At 39.5% G+C, this 15,214-nt stretch overlaps 1 protein-coding gene across 8 annotated transcripts in view; it reads left to right on the top strand.

The window, feature by feature from the left end:
* rnf220a (ring finger protein 220a) overlaps positions 1 to 15,214 on the top strand; it is a 234,002-nt gene that overhangs the window by 16,356 nt on the left and 202,432 nt on the right. The gene's annotated exons all lie outside the window — the stretch shown is intronic.

Genomic DNA, 15,214 nt, shown 5'->3' with positions numbered 1-15,214 from the left:
TATGAAACCACCTGACAGATTATTTAATGGTTTAATGTTGATTTGTATGATGCACAATATCTAAAGAGGCAGGACTGCAAGACATTTGGAGTGGAATCCTGTTAAATGTTAACATTTTTATTTAAAGATTCGTAAGCATTTGAGGGATGAATAATAGAAAAGGGTTTTTTTCCTGTCTTTTGGAATAGCTGAGTCCCAATCTAATCAGGTATAATCTTGGAAGTAGCCTCCACCTTTACCATAAGCACTAATGCAATTGGATGTGTGGAGGCTCTGCTCACTGAGAAGAATTAGGGGTTCTCCTTCGCTGGTTCTGGTCAAGCATAGCGGCGTAGAGAGTAAACAACACTTAACAAAATCCCATGAGGTTTTTTCAGTACAAGGTTTTACAGCAAATTTTGCTGGTTGGATAATGCAGCAAGCTTCAGACATACGTGGCAGAAAAAAACTAAAAACAAAGTAGCATACTGATAAGGTTAAAAAAGAAAGAAAAAAAAAAAGCAACACACAAAACCAAAAACAACACCTAGCATTTCATGTTCTTTCTTTTGGGAATTTGGGTAAATTCCTGACAGGAAGATTTAGGGCTAAAATTGTGTTAATTTCCATAAAAGTGGAGGTGATTGCTTACCCAAGCAGGCCACTGTCAATGTGATTGTTCACCTATTAGAGGTTTGAAAAAAAAATCAGAAGACGCATTGATCAAACTGTACTCCTAGGTAAAAATGAGTTTACTTTGGTTGACAAACATAATGGAACTTAAAACAGAAAATGTTAAATTTCTCTGATGGAGGAATTGTGGGAACAATTTACTTCATTTGCACTTCTGCATTAATTCCTTTTTGTGATTCTCTCCTCACACATAATCCGAGGTGTTTGAGGAATCATCTTTACTTAACCAAATATTCTAATCCAACTTGAAAAGTATTACATGTCCATGTTGCCCGTGTGCATGTCTGCTGCAAAATACCTCGAGCAACATCCGTCTGCACTATGCAAAGCCTTCCCAAATCCCCCCAATGCACAGCCAGACACGCTAGTTGTTAACTAAACTCGCTAACCTATCATCTGCTAAACCGGCACATAAAGGCCCCATCATGTCTTTTAGGATAAGGCGTCACATTATTGTAAATGGTATTACTTCGACTAAATTCCATATTAGAATGGTTTATTTCCAAGCAGAACAAATGAAAAATAATATTGTTAAAAAAAATAAAAAAAAAAGAGGGACCATAGAAGTTGTATCTGAACAGAATTATTGGACCGTAGAACCTAAACGCATGTGTTTGTTTGCGGCAAAAATTGTATGTTTTTTGTGGCTAGAATTGGTGCATACATCCAGATTTTGGAGGAGTTCCTAAAATATCTGCAAATATATTCCAGAAATTATTTATCAAACTCAATCTATTGATAATACTTTAATACAGCATAGCATTGTGTTGCGTGAAACATTTCCTATTCTTTTCCCATCATGTAACAGTCTCTCATTTTATGCAGTTCAAAGCACAACAAGAGGTCTACTTTTCATCCTGTTCTTTGCCCGTGTCTCTTTATTGTATATTTTCATTCTTTTTCTTACATGTCTACAGAGGAGAGTTGCTTTGCTCTTTCAGGTCTTGTAATGTAATACAAAGTTTGTGTATGAGTAAAATGGCTCTAAAAAAAAAAAGGAAAATCATGTTTGGGATTGTGATTTGATTTGAATTGGGAAATATTTACATATTTGTTGCTCTGCAAGGACAACCCTGAATTCTCATACTTTTTTTTCCCCGTGTATTCACCTCCCCTTTATTTTTCTCCTGCGGTAGTACATGAGAGGTTAAAAAATATCTGTCAGGAGATAGAAACGCTCATCCTTCCCCTTGTCTTCACAAAAATCTGTCCCCCTCCACCTTGGCAGCCCTCCCCCTTCTATCTCTGCCTGTCACGGTCCAGTGGCAGGGTTAAGTTAAGTAAGAGTGTTCTAATAATTAGGACTGGGACTCGCCTGCCTACCGCAGTGTGTGAGTGTGTGTATGTTTGTGTGTGAGTGTCTTCCTGACAGCTCTTAGCCAGATGTTAAAAGCCTTGTCCCTCTCTTGTTGGCTCCCTGTCAGTCCCCAACTGTGCCGCACACACATATGCCCACCAACCCTGGCCCAATTATAATGGTGGTTGTCGCTCCAACACTAAACCTTCATCTAATAGTCTGGATAGCTGTTCCCATATAATATCCACACTGTAATTTCTAGCTTTAAGCGAAACATGTTCAAATGCTATCACTCTTTTGAAGAACCCTGCCTATGTGGCACATAGCAGCAAGCATTGCATAGAGTGTGTGCGTGCGTGTTTAGGTGTGAGTCTTGTGGTCAGTGTTGCAATGATGGTTCTGCTCAAGGATTAGTCCCTTCCTTTTGAGCCTTTTGTCACCGCAGCCTCTCCATTTGAACTTAGATAACATTGTGTGTGTTTTCTTCAGAATGGTCCCTGATGTTTTACACAATTCTTAAAGCATTATGAATAGAAAACAAATTCACACACATTCTCTTTTAGTTTGTGTTGATTAAACATTTCACACTGGATTGACATGCAATCACCTTTCAGACAGACTGTCATTTAGTTAAACTATACCTTTGACAACCCACCACACAATTGAGATGAAAAGATACATCATTGCTCCTTAAAAAAAACAACAAAAAAAAGTCAACGTATAACTGATTCGGAAGTAGTAAAGTTATTGAGGTACTTTTCCTAACACCCACAGTCTATAGTGATCCAAGGTATTCACATATAACTGCATCAAGATAAGTTAAAAAATGAATTTCAATTCAATTTTCTGTGCTTTATACTTCACACCTATGTTGCATCTTTTATTGTTTTATTCTTCTTGATCACTCCTCCCTCCATTTCTGTCCTTATATCCTTCTCACTTCCTCTCTACACCCCCTCTCCTCCTCAGTAATCTAATCTGCAGCCAGTTTGTGGATGCAGTCTAGTGTGACAGACCCCCCCCTTACCACACCCCCTCTCACTTTCATGCACACAACACACCCACGCACACACACTGTTCCCAAAAAGGCCCACTGGCTTGGCAGAGGGGCCGCACCCCTCCCAGTCCTGGTCACACCCTCTTTAATATTGAATTATTCATCAAATCTGATTGGTTCTTGCTGATGGTAGCCATGATGCGAATGAACAGTTTGTGTGTCTGCCTGTGTGCGCATGTTAGTGTCAGTGTGTGAGGAAGAAGCTGTGAGTTTGAGATTGTTAGTCGTCCTTATTTGTGGTGGCCGATGCGCTCAAACAGATGCACACTCACCACATTTATATCGCAATAACTGCTAAACATCTTGCACCTGTATCCTTTTGACCCTAAACTTTAAACCATGATTTTACTATATTTTTTTAACCTAATTTGCAAATAACAATTAGCATCTGGAGGATAAAATCCCCAAAGTCCCTTGGAAAGGTGACACAAATCAATACTTGATGTTTTATATGCATGCTAAAGTGTGCTTGCTCATATGATTTGCACAAGAATCTCAAGTAGTAGTGCCGACTGCTTGAATGATTCCAGAATTTTTATTAAGTTAAATTGTCATTGTTTTGTTTTTGTTTTTTTGTTGCTCACAGGATTTCACAAAACTGAGACTTAGACGAAACATACATATTCAAGATTTTTTCCCTGGCTTTCTTCAAATTATCACATAGGGCTATAAGAAAAATTTATATCCTGAAGACAACATTTAAGCATATATGACATACGTAAAAGTGTACAATTGGATGCACCAGATTAACACATTTTGGCAGTGGTCTCAATTATTATGCATTTCAATGTTCACGTTATGAAGCAGCTCAATGCCATTTTTCACACTCTGTTCTATGTAAATCGCACCATAAAGTGCTATATTCGAAAGCAACCCTATTTGTAAAATCAACTACACCCTCAACATCGAATCTTGTTCCCATGATCGTCAGGTTTATCCAGCCAATTCTCTCGTGTGCACTTGTACGCGTGTAAAATTGCATTCATGGTTCAGGCCTTGTTAAAGGCGTGAACAGCCAATGATCACGGATTTGCCAACACTTGAGGAAAAGACAGGGACAAATTTGAGGATAAGTGTTTCACTGTTTCCTCAAGTGAGTGTGTGTTCTGTATCGTAAATGTCTTTCACTGCACTTCACGGTGATCCTGAGGGGCTGCGGCATACCTAAATGCCACCGAAGAGGTAAGTTTGGAGAACAGCAGCATAGAGACGTTGTCCTGAAAGAGTCACAGGTTTGAATACAAGCTTCTCCATGGTGTATATACTGTTTATGAAACTCTCGAAGGAGTAAAACAAGCCCCTCATCCTTCCAACTCTTTTAAATTGCTTCATCCTTCTATGCCCCTTCCTCCTCCCCCCATTCTCTCCCGTCACTGGGTGTGTGAGGAATCCCAGCCCACTGTTCAGCAGATGAATAATTTAGCGGTGTGTGTATCATCTGTTTACCGTGCTAATCCATCTGTCAGCAGGCACCTATCGATTCGCGCCTGCTTGGTAATTGTGCATCCGTGCCACACATGCATACGTGCAAGCGCGCGCACACACACAGACAGACTCCCAATACTGGATGCTACACACAAACGTAGTGGAGCACCTTTATGATGTGCAACTTAGCTCATATTCAGATCCTGTTGTTGTCAGCTGGACTTCATCCTCATTGAGTGAAAGTGATTGCAGAGTCAAGGTCAAGCGAAGCAATCTGATTGCAAAGGCTTCTGGGAGTTCCTTAAAGTCATCTTGTGGTTAATTTCTGTTGTTGTCGTTCGTACAGTATTAGAACAAAAGTGGATGAAAATGTCATGTTTCAATCTTCTAAAAAAGAACAAAAAATGGGACTAAATCTTCAATCTGAAGTGAAATTTAACAATATTCTACTGGATGCATGTTTTAGGCAATTACAATAGTTCTCACTAACTAACGGTGTACTTTTTAATTAACAATTCCTCATTTCCCCATACCTGTTATCTAGTTATTTTTTTGATACATTTGCAATTGATTGATTAATAAATCAAAAAATTGTAATTATAGTGGACCCTCATGATACGAACACAGTCAGTTCCCCGACCAAGCTTGTAACGTGAATATGCTCGTATTACGTATTTTCTCACCACTATCTTTGGTTTCCATTTTCCTGGGGGATATGGTTAATGTTCACTTGTAAGCACAAATTTGGATTCCGATGCACTTCGATGTAAAATTTTATCAGTGGAGACAACGGCGATGGGAAAGAGGGGAGCAGATGGGGGATTCTGTTGGCATGAGATGTTCGTATGCCCCCTAATGGGACGCCGAGGCACTTGGGGAGACAAAGAAAGAGAGAGCTTGCATGCCACCTGGCGGGATGCTGAGGCACTCGGACACGCCAATTTTCTGTCGCTTTTATAGTGAAAAATTGCTCACATAATCAGACTCATCTGGTGATGATACTCGTATCGTGAAAAACCCGTAAGGTGAGGTGCCCATAACATGAGAGTCCATCATATTTTTATATCATTAAGAAAAGTACTGTAGCTGTTTCTCTCTAACCACAATTCATTCTCTCCTTTTTATTTGCCCCACCCTAACCCAATATTTTTGATTCTGGAGCGCCACAATTCACAAAAACGTAATAGGCAAAATTTCATAGATGATAAAGTGTTCATATTAGTAGCGACTGAGTAAAATGATGGAGAGTTCAGTGCAATAATGAATCAGTAGGTGAACATTGATGTTTGTAATTTTTTTTAATGACTGGTTTTAAAAGCTCATTGATTGATGTCATTAGCTACTTGAGTGATTACTAATTGCTGCTTTAGTATGTTAATGAATGCACATATGGTAGCCTGTACACACATACACACACCTTCAAACAAACACTTCTGCTCATAAACATCTGATATTACGATGAACAAGTTCGTGTTGAATGGACAAAAAGCGAAGCCAAAAACAATGAAAAAAAGAAATCCAATACGTGTCATCTTCTGTCCTTTTTATTCTTCTAAGAATCTTCTAAGTGTCATTGTATGTTCCAGCTGATTGATTATGATCTGTAGTCCAGGCCAGGCCTGTGTTGCTTTCACCAATACAGTAAACACACTAACATGTTCGCTGGGGTGCGCAGCAGGGTTGATTTCGATGTAGAGCGACTAATATCACACCCCCCTGGCAAAATGCGAGGAATTCTGCCCTCTGGGACAAGTGTCACATCTTTGCGTGTGTGTGTGCGTTGGTGGGTGGGTGTCTTTTCCCTCCATATGTATGTGTGCTTTACTTCATCTCTATATTTGTGTGTATGAGTGTGTGTCAGGGGGTGTTAAAAGAAGGCAGGGGCTTAGCAGAGCAAAAGAGAGCAAATCTGTCAGCTCTCCCTGGGCAGACAACCCTTCTGACCCTCATTCAAAGACATATTGATTCTCCTCTACACCCAACAGAGGAGGGTGTGTGTTTGTGTGCGTGTGTGTGTAAGTGCACAAGTGCTTAACACAGCCTGATGTCTCCTGCACATCCGTTGTACTGAACATTGTTGAATGAGATAAAATATGGTTGATTGTATAATCAATTAAACAGTTTTTCTGGTATTGACCAAGTTAAAATTTGGAATCAGTTTATATAACATTAAAATGCAAGGTGACAGAGTTCATCACTTTTTGTCCATCTCCATTTCAAACTGTGGCAGTCTTTGATGATGCTGTCCCACTTAGCCCAACTTGAACAAATAACCCTCATAATACCATCAGTTATGAAGCCACGACTGAAATGAATAATATTCAGAAATGCACTTGCGCATCAGTGCGCGTTTCATCACCTCAATAAAAAAATTCAATGAATCCACATCAACAGTTAAAACATATCACTATGCACGGTACTGTCTAACAAATGCCAATTTTAAATTATTAGGTTTAAGAAGTCCACCAAGTTTAGGCAAGCTTTAAGATTACACAATGAAACAAGTCTCTGTAGATACAATCAGATACCTGTGCCATTGCTCCACATTATTATTATTATTAAAACTCAACTGAGAACCAGAACAGGGGCTGATGAAGATGACAGGGTGCCTCTCAGGTGGACAGAAGGAAAGGTGTAGGGGCTGGAGAACCCCACAAAAATAAAGTGATGGATATACAGTATACTGTATTTTTAGGACTATAAGTCGCACCTGAGTATAGGTCGCACCAGCCATTAAATGCCCAACGAAGAGGAAAAAAACATATATAAGTCGCACCGGAGTATAAGTCGCATTTTTGGGGGAACTTTACTTGATAAAATCCAACACATAGAACAGATATGTCATCTTGAAAGACAATTAAAAAAAAAATACAATTGAGAACAACATGCTGAATAAGTATACGATATGATAATGTTACATGATGCATAAACAACGAAATGCAAATATACTGTCCTCACCAGGACACTACGACTCGGTCCTGGCTATACAGCGAGCTAAACTCCCAAATGACGATGCTGGACGTCCGTATAATTTGCTGACTTTATTTTGGCTGTCGTTATGACACCATCATTTGAAGAGTGAAAATAAAAATAGAAATAATACAAATGAATTTCCTCCTCGATGCCAAATGGGTTCGAATCAACGTAAATAAATGATAATTAGCTGCTATTACAGCAATGACACAAACGGTTAGCATGCAGCTGTCCGTCTTCTGGCGTGTGAGCGCTTTTCTATGCGTGAACAATTGGAACTCAACACAATGTCACGAAAACATGAAAACTATTGGCAGCTGGGTTAATTAAGGTTTCAGATGATGTTGATGATTGAAAATTATTATCTAATGTTCCTATGAGTAAAAGTGACTTTTATTTCAACCAACTCGAATTCTACCTGGATTTTAATTGTTTCAAATCAGATGTCACAGTTTCACATAAAGCCATCATAAGCCAAAAGAGACGCTTAAAAGAAAGAGTTTTACGTCATAAAACATTGATGTAAATGATAATAAAATGCCACAGTGACTTCAATAAAATCAGATCACTGGAGGGACATATTTTACACAACAATGTGAACTTCCATTGCAGCTTTTATGACAGATTTCAAAAATGCAGCAACACATTGCTCAGAAAGAAAATAGCCCTGACTTTTCATCAATGTCAGAAATGTTGTTCAGGTCACGTCTTTCGACCTGTCACGGCAGTCTGAAGCAAGGTCTGTGCTAATAGCTGATCGCTGGCTGAACTGTAATGGCAGTTTGTGAGCGTGAGCGAGTCAGAGGGGAGCATGGGGTGGACTCAGACAAGGTGAGGTTGTTGTCTACACAGCGAGGCAGGGGCATAGTATAATGTGGACAGGCTGCATGCTGACCCTGCTCCTGCTGTCAGAGACACGTGGTATAAGCTGAAAAGTGTTGGCTGTGATAATGAAAAGGCAGCTGCAATTGGAGTCAAATGCAGGAAAAGAAAATGGGAGAGGGCAAAAAAAGAACAAGTGAAAGTCAAAATAGATTAAGTGATTGAATGATTGATGGACTTCATGGAAATCAAGAATAAAGTTAAATTTAAGTCCATTGTTTTTTTGTTTTTTTTCTTTTGCGTGGGAACGTTGGGGATAGTATCTTTTCCTTTCAGTTACATTTACCGATCACGTCATTTTCAAAGTATGGGAATCGGCAAAAAAATATCGGCCATGCCTTTTTTTAATATATATATATATTTTTTTTTTAATCTAATCGTTTTCTAATTGTATTTAACGTTACAAACATAATATGTTACACTCATCCAGAGTCTTTAGTTTAGGCTTAAGGTAGGGTTATCAAATTTATCCCGATAACGGCGGTAATTAATTTTTTAAAAAATGTATCACGTTAAAATATTTAACGCAATTAATGCATGCACTGCACGACCCACCCACGCATTGTCGCGCTAAATCTGTAATGGCGCCGTTTTACCTATATAGAGAGATAAAAGGCAGTGTAAAATGAGTAGAGTGAATTTTGCCAACCTTTGGAGCCTTTTTTTAATTGGCTAAAGCCTTACAGTCCCTCTCCCTACGATTCGAAATATCATGGGAAGCAATGTGGGGAAGCAAGATAGCAAATGATCTTTTTCGTAACACCTTAAGTTATTTCCCAACGCAGAGAAGATATATCAATTGATAGCACTACGCACAGTCATGGTTCTACTTCCCATCATGCATTGGGGCATGGCTACAGTATCATTTACTGAAAGCTCAACAAATACACTAGATGGCAATATTTAGTCACAATATACAAATACAAAAGTCTTTCTATCTGTGGATCCCTCTCACAGAAAGAATTTTAATAATGTAAATGCCATCTTGAGGATTTATTGTCATAATAAACAAATACAGTACTTATGTACTGTATGTTGAATGTATACATTCTTCCGAGTTTTATTCATTTTTTTCTTAATGCATTGCCAAAATGTATATGATCGGGAAAAATTATCAGGAATGATTGGAATTGAATCGGGAGCAAAAAAAAAGCAATCTATTCGGGAAATATCGGGATCGGCAGATACTCAAACTAAAACGATCGGGATCGGATCGGGAGCAAAAAAACATGATCGGAACAACCCTAGTTACATTTACTGTATAAGATGCCATGTGAGTTGGTATGCCAAAGAAATGTATGCCTGCATCAAAATTGAACACATTCCTCCCTCTGAAATTGAATGACATGAGTTTTCTTCATTTGATGGAAACACACACAGGAAAATAAACGTTATCACAAGAAAAAATAAATGCACGCAAATCTGATTAATTTAAGATGATAATGTAAAGGCATATGGAGGGATGGGAATCGAAATCCGATTCCAATTCGGAACCGGTTCCGAGTGTTTCGAGGCCTCGACATCACAATGAAAAAACCTTAACGATCCCTTCAACGATTCCTAAAGACGGGTATTGCGTCGTGACTTGTCTTGTCCAGACGCATCAAACTAGCATGGCGCCAAGAACCACTCGCTCCAAAGTTTGACTACACTTCACCAGGAAAGAGCACGAGCATTGCAGCCATAAACATAACAATGACAGCACGTAGGTTCAAACGCTCGAAAGTGTGTCTTCACTTCACGAGGAAAAATTACAACAAAGCGACTTGCAGTCATTGCAAGGTGGAGATAACTGCATCGGGGGGGAATACGACTGCGCTGTCCTCACAGAGAGGCTAAGGCTCAGTCCTGGCTATTCAGCTAGCTAAACTCCCAAATGACGATGCAGAAGATGTTGGTATAATTTGCTGACTTTATTCAACCATCACTTGAAGAGTGAAACTAAGAATAGAAATGAAACAAATCAATTTCGTCTCCAATAACAAACAGGTTTGCATCAACGTAAATCAGCGATGATTAGCTGCTAATAACAGTAATAAAAAATGGTTAGCATGCGTTCGCTAGCATTAGCACATCGTTCAAACCACTACACAACTGGATTTAAGTGTCCGATCGCGAGTGGAAACACAACAACAACAACACAAAAGATGATACATACAGGCGTTGCCTCTGTAGATATTAACATTAACAAAGAAGGTAGGCTCGTAGAAGTGTTTCCCTCTCTCACTAACTTGCTCACTCGCTTGGATGCGGCATTTCTTCTTCGGGTGTAAGCGTGCTCTTCTTCACGTGAGCGCGTTCTTCTTCGCGTGAGGAAGCGCAAGGGCGCCCCCACTTGAGCGTGTAAGTGCCACAAAAACTAAAAGGCATGCATTTCAATGTAATGGTAAATAATACACGTTAACCCAGCAGTCCCCAAACTGCGGCCCGCGGCCCAAATACGGCCCGCCTCCACATTTGGTCCGGCCATTTTGAATTATTTTTTTTTTTTCTCAATCGTGTTATTTATTTCCTGGCCTTTTCCTTGAAGAATTCAGAGAGGGTTATTTGGTTATTATCTATTTAATTAATAGTGTTTTTATTATTAATTATTATTATTATATTATATTATTATTTTTATTTTATTTACTTTCATTCCGTGAAGAATCCAGAAAGGGTTATTTGATTGTGGCTTTCTGAAAAACAATAATTTTTTACATTTATGCACTTCTGCAATCGTCACACTTTTTCTGTTACAAACTGACCCCGGCCCCTCATCAGAGAAGGGAAAAGTTATGTGGCCCTCACAGGAAAAAGTTTGGGGACCCCTGCTTTAACACATATTGCCAAAGGCAGAACAACAACCTATCTGCCAATATATACCAATATTTTTTTATTTCTATTAGATAAATGTTTCAGTAAAATGTTACACATTCTTGTGTATTTGTCACTTATTGCCACAGTTAACATTGAGGCTTTGGGCCTCTTTTGATCTCGTGAGTTTGTAAGGTTGTGACTTCTGATTAAACAAACTCGATGCCAATCAAAATGTTTGTTCTTCTTTTTCCACAAATTAGAATCGATTAGAGAGTCGATAAAGAATCGAATCGTTAAGCAATATCGATAATGGAATCGGAATCGTAAAAATCCTATCAATTCCCATACCTAGGCATATGCATAGTGCATTTCAATATCATCTTCCGCATAGTTAGACTATGCAACTCAACTTTATTTGGATTAAAAGTGCACATAGCATCTCCACTCCTTTCCTTTGTCTTCTGTCTCTCACTCATGCACATACACACTAACACACTCACACATACGCGCCGTGGGCCCCAGATGGCATGGTGGTGTAAGGGTGAGAGAGGTTTGTTAGGATCAAAGAGCTGCAGTGTGTGGCCCCTCCACCCTTCACTTGCTTTCTTCTTCTCTTCTTTCCCTCTCTCTAATCGTCATTTTATTCCTCCCCTTCCACCACTTTCATTCCGCACTTCCTCTTCCCCCTTTCTCCCTCTTGCTCTGTCCCTCTTCATTTTTCCACCTAATCTGTCCATCACAAGTGTTGATGAATTATTCATGTCTGTCTGTCCCTGAAGGCTTGTCACCTCTCTTCCACTCTCTAGCCCCTCTCTTTCCTTTCCTACTTTGCCTTCATCCCATTTCCCCTCCCAGATTTCTTCTTCTCCTTTGCGCTCATCACGTTTTTCACACTCCACTTCCTCTTCTGTCCATCTTCTCTGTGGTTCTGCAAACATCTAGACCACACAAGACTTACACTTGAACACCAAGTTTAACCTTCGAAAAAAAAAAACAAATTTATACAGTATATTTTTCCGACAGCAAAATGAAACCCTTCAGTGCTGAGGTAAACAAAATTCACTGACTCTACCTTAACTGATATTTGTCAATAGTGTCCAAAACCTTCATCAACCATTAGCAGTTTCAACCTCTCAAAACTTAAAACTATAGACAAGTTTCCGAGGTACTTCCGCTTTACTTCCTGCTCTTTTCTCGCGACTTCCGTTTTCACGTTATCTTACATTGACAGCAATGGTGCTGGAGTGGCATCACTCACTAAAACCCTGAAAAAACACTACTTGGAAATACCGCATCCTTCTGTCATCTCAAAATAGGAAGACAACATAAAGAGATGGCCGAGGGTGACCACAAGTAAAATAGCTTATTTTATTGACTCTATGGCAATGGATGGAAAAACGCTATCAGGAACCTGAACAGCTCCAAGGCATTCCAGTACATGCACAGCCACAAACTTGGATGTGTCCTCATACACGAACACGGGAATTTTGTCATCGTGAAGGCGGATGTGGAACCAAGCCAGTGCCTCAATGATTCGTACCACAAAACACGGGTGTTGGTAACAAAGGAGGTATACGTCGAAACTGCAGGCTGTACATGTTTCACGGGTCCCGGGCGTCCGTGTAGTCATGCTGCCGCTGTGTTATGGAAGGTATGTTATCCAAAAATACGAAACCTAAAATCTGGTGCATAAAACGACTTGTTGCCTTTACTATTGATGATGATGATTGTAATTATGAAGTTTAGTAATTATACTACAACCACTGCTGCTGCTGTAGCTGCTACTACAACAACACAACTACAGTGTATCACAAAAGTGAGTACACCCCTCGCATTTCTGTAGATATTTAAGTATATCTTTGCAAGAGACATCACTGACAAAAATGACACTTTGGCACCAGGAAAAGTAGTCTGTGTGCAGCTTATATACTGTATTGGCCCGCATATAAGACAGTGTTTTTCTGCATTGAAATAAGACTGAAAAAGTGGGGGTCGTCTTATATTCGCGGTCTAGACGTTATATCCATTTACGACGCTAGATGGTGCCAGATATCATTGAAGCGATGCACTATCAAGACAGATCTCAGCTACTCTCAAGTTTAACCAGTTTGCATTATTTTATTGTAATGTTTTTCCTTATTCAGATTTGTTTCAAGACTACAGTTACAGTTAGACTTCACTTTGATGGTTAATGCAGTTATTGCAATTTTGTTGTTTCATCACAATAGATTTACATTTCCATTAAAAAAAAACAGAAGCCATTCATTTACGAATGTGATTGCACTTTAGTTTACATATTTATATGTTCAGATATTAAGATTTGGATGAGGCAAAGCAACATGCTTTTTCTCTCAATGTTATAATCATTTTTTCAGATGTACTGTAATTATTTTCTGTATAAAAATTAATTTGGTGTTCAAAAAGTCTTTTTTCAAACTTGAGTCTTGAAAAAGAGGGGGTCGTCTTATAATCAGGGCCGTCTTATATTCGGGCCAGTACGATAATAGAGTTCATTTATTTTCCCCTCAAAATAACTCAAAATATAGCAATTAATATCTAAACCCCTGGCAACAAAAGTGAGTACACCCGTACTCGTATGTACATCCCTAAATGTCCAGATCAGAGGTTGCGCTAGACTTTTTCGTTGTCTGTCATTTTGACTGACAGTGTCATAAAAATCCGGTCATAATCTATTTTTACCCGTCACTTACATTTTTAAAATGATAATAATGACATATTCAATAGTATTTAGTTTTCATTCATTTTTAATTAATATTCTGTCTGAACAAGCTTAACAAGAGGCAAACAGACAGCGGAGTGCACCAATCAGCGACGGACAGACGTGCCATTAGCAAAGCGACGAGGGCAGGACGAGGGACTTGCGCGCGGAAGTAAACATACGAGGAGAGCGGAGTTTATTCAACATGGCTAGCGCGAGACAGACTGTTGTCAATGACTCGTGTCGATGTGTTTTAGTTCATTTAAAACTGAATTTACCGCGGATTGGAACATATTCTCGGCTCTCCCGTTCGCCATCCGTGTTGTTGAAGAGACGACTTTCGGCGCGCAAGAGTGACGTTGCTCGTGAAAAACACGTCACGCAAATAAACAAATCTGATTTGTCGATTGATTTTGTACCTACTCGAGAGGCCGTTAATGGGCTGGGTCCCAGAGTGTTTGAAAAATACAGGGAGAACAGTCTGGCCGTGCCAGGCAAACACTCAGTTGCCTTGACATTTTTCCGAGTAAGGCCAACGACGTCATGCATCAAGAGAGACAATAGCTAATTAATATGCTCACTCGCCGCCCTGTGGTCTGGGGTGTGAATTGCAACCTGTCAAAATGACAAATGGACGTCAATTTTTTCCGTCACCGTTTTAAAAAACCGGTCAACGACGGAAAATATTAGGTTAACGCGACCCCTGGTCCAGATTGAGTACTGCTTGTCATTTTCCCTCCAAAATGTCATGTGACTTGTTACAGGAGTGCTGTCAGCATTGCTGCAGAGATTGAAGAGGTGGGTGGTCAGCCTGTTCTTTGACTCTACATCACATTGGTGTGCATGGCTGTCACCCGAGGAGGAAGCCTATTCTGAAGACGGTACAAAAGAAAGTCTGCTCGTCTCATCACACCATAGGACATGGTTCCAGTAATCCATGTGCTTTATTGCCATGTCTTCAGCAAACTGTTTGCGGGAAAATAAATTAACCCTATTATATAAGCTGCACACAGACTACTTTTCATTGTGTCAAAGTGTCATTTTGTCAGTGTTGTCCCATGAAAAGGTATACTTAAATATCTACAGAAATGCGAGGGGTGTAATAACTTTTGTGATACACTGTAAAGTTCCGGGAAAGGCTTCTTTGGTGGGTCTCATATCAACAAAGTGATAAGAACAAACATATAATCTTTTAGGTGGTGCTTTTAAGTTTATGAAGCGATCCACATTCTTGAAACATTGGGGCAGTTTGCATGGTCACTTTCCGAGAAGACGGAAAATTTCGAATTTGATGTATATGGTTCCGTCTCCATTCGAACAATGTCGTAATTCCGCATGAAAATGATGTAGTATTCATGCCAGGCACTAGGGGGCAGTGCAGATTTACAAGGTA

This window comes from Corythoichthys intestinalis, chromosome 14 (assembly GCF_030265065.1).
Source record: "Corythoichthys intestinalis isolate RoL2023-P3 chromosome 14, ASM3026506v1, whole genome shotgun sequence".
In the NCBI taxonomy this organism is placed as follows: domain Eukaryota; kingdom Metazoa; phylum Chordata; class Actinopteri; order Syngnathiformes; family Syngnathidae; genus Corythoichthys; species Corythoichthys intestinalis.
The sequence above is the reverse complement of the archived record's forward strand: the minus strand, read 5'-3'. Positions and strand labels throughout refer to the sequence as shown.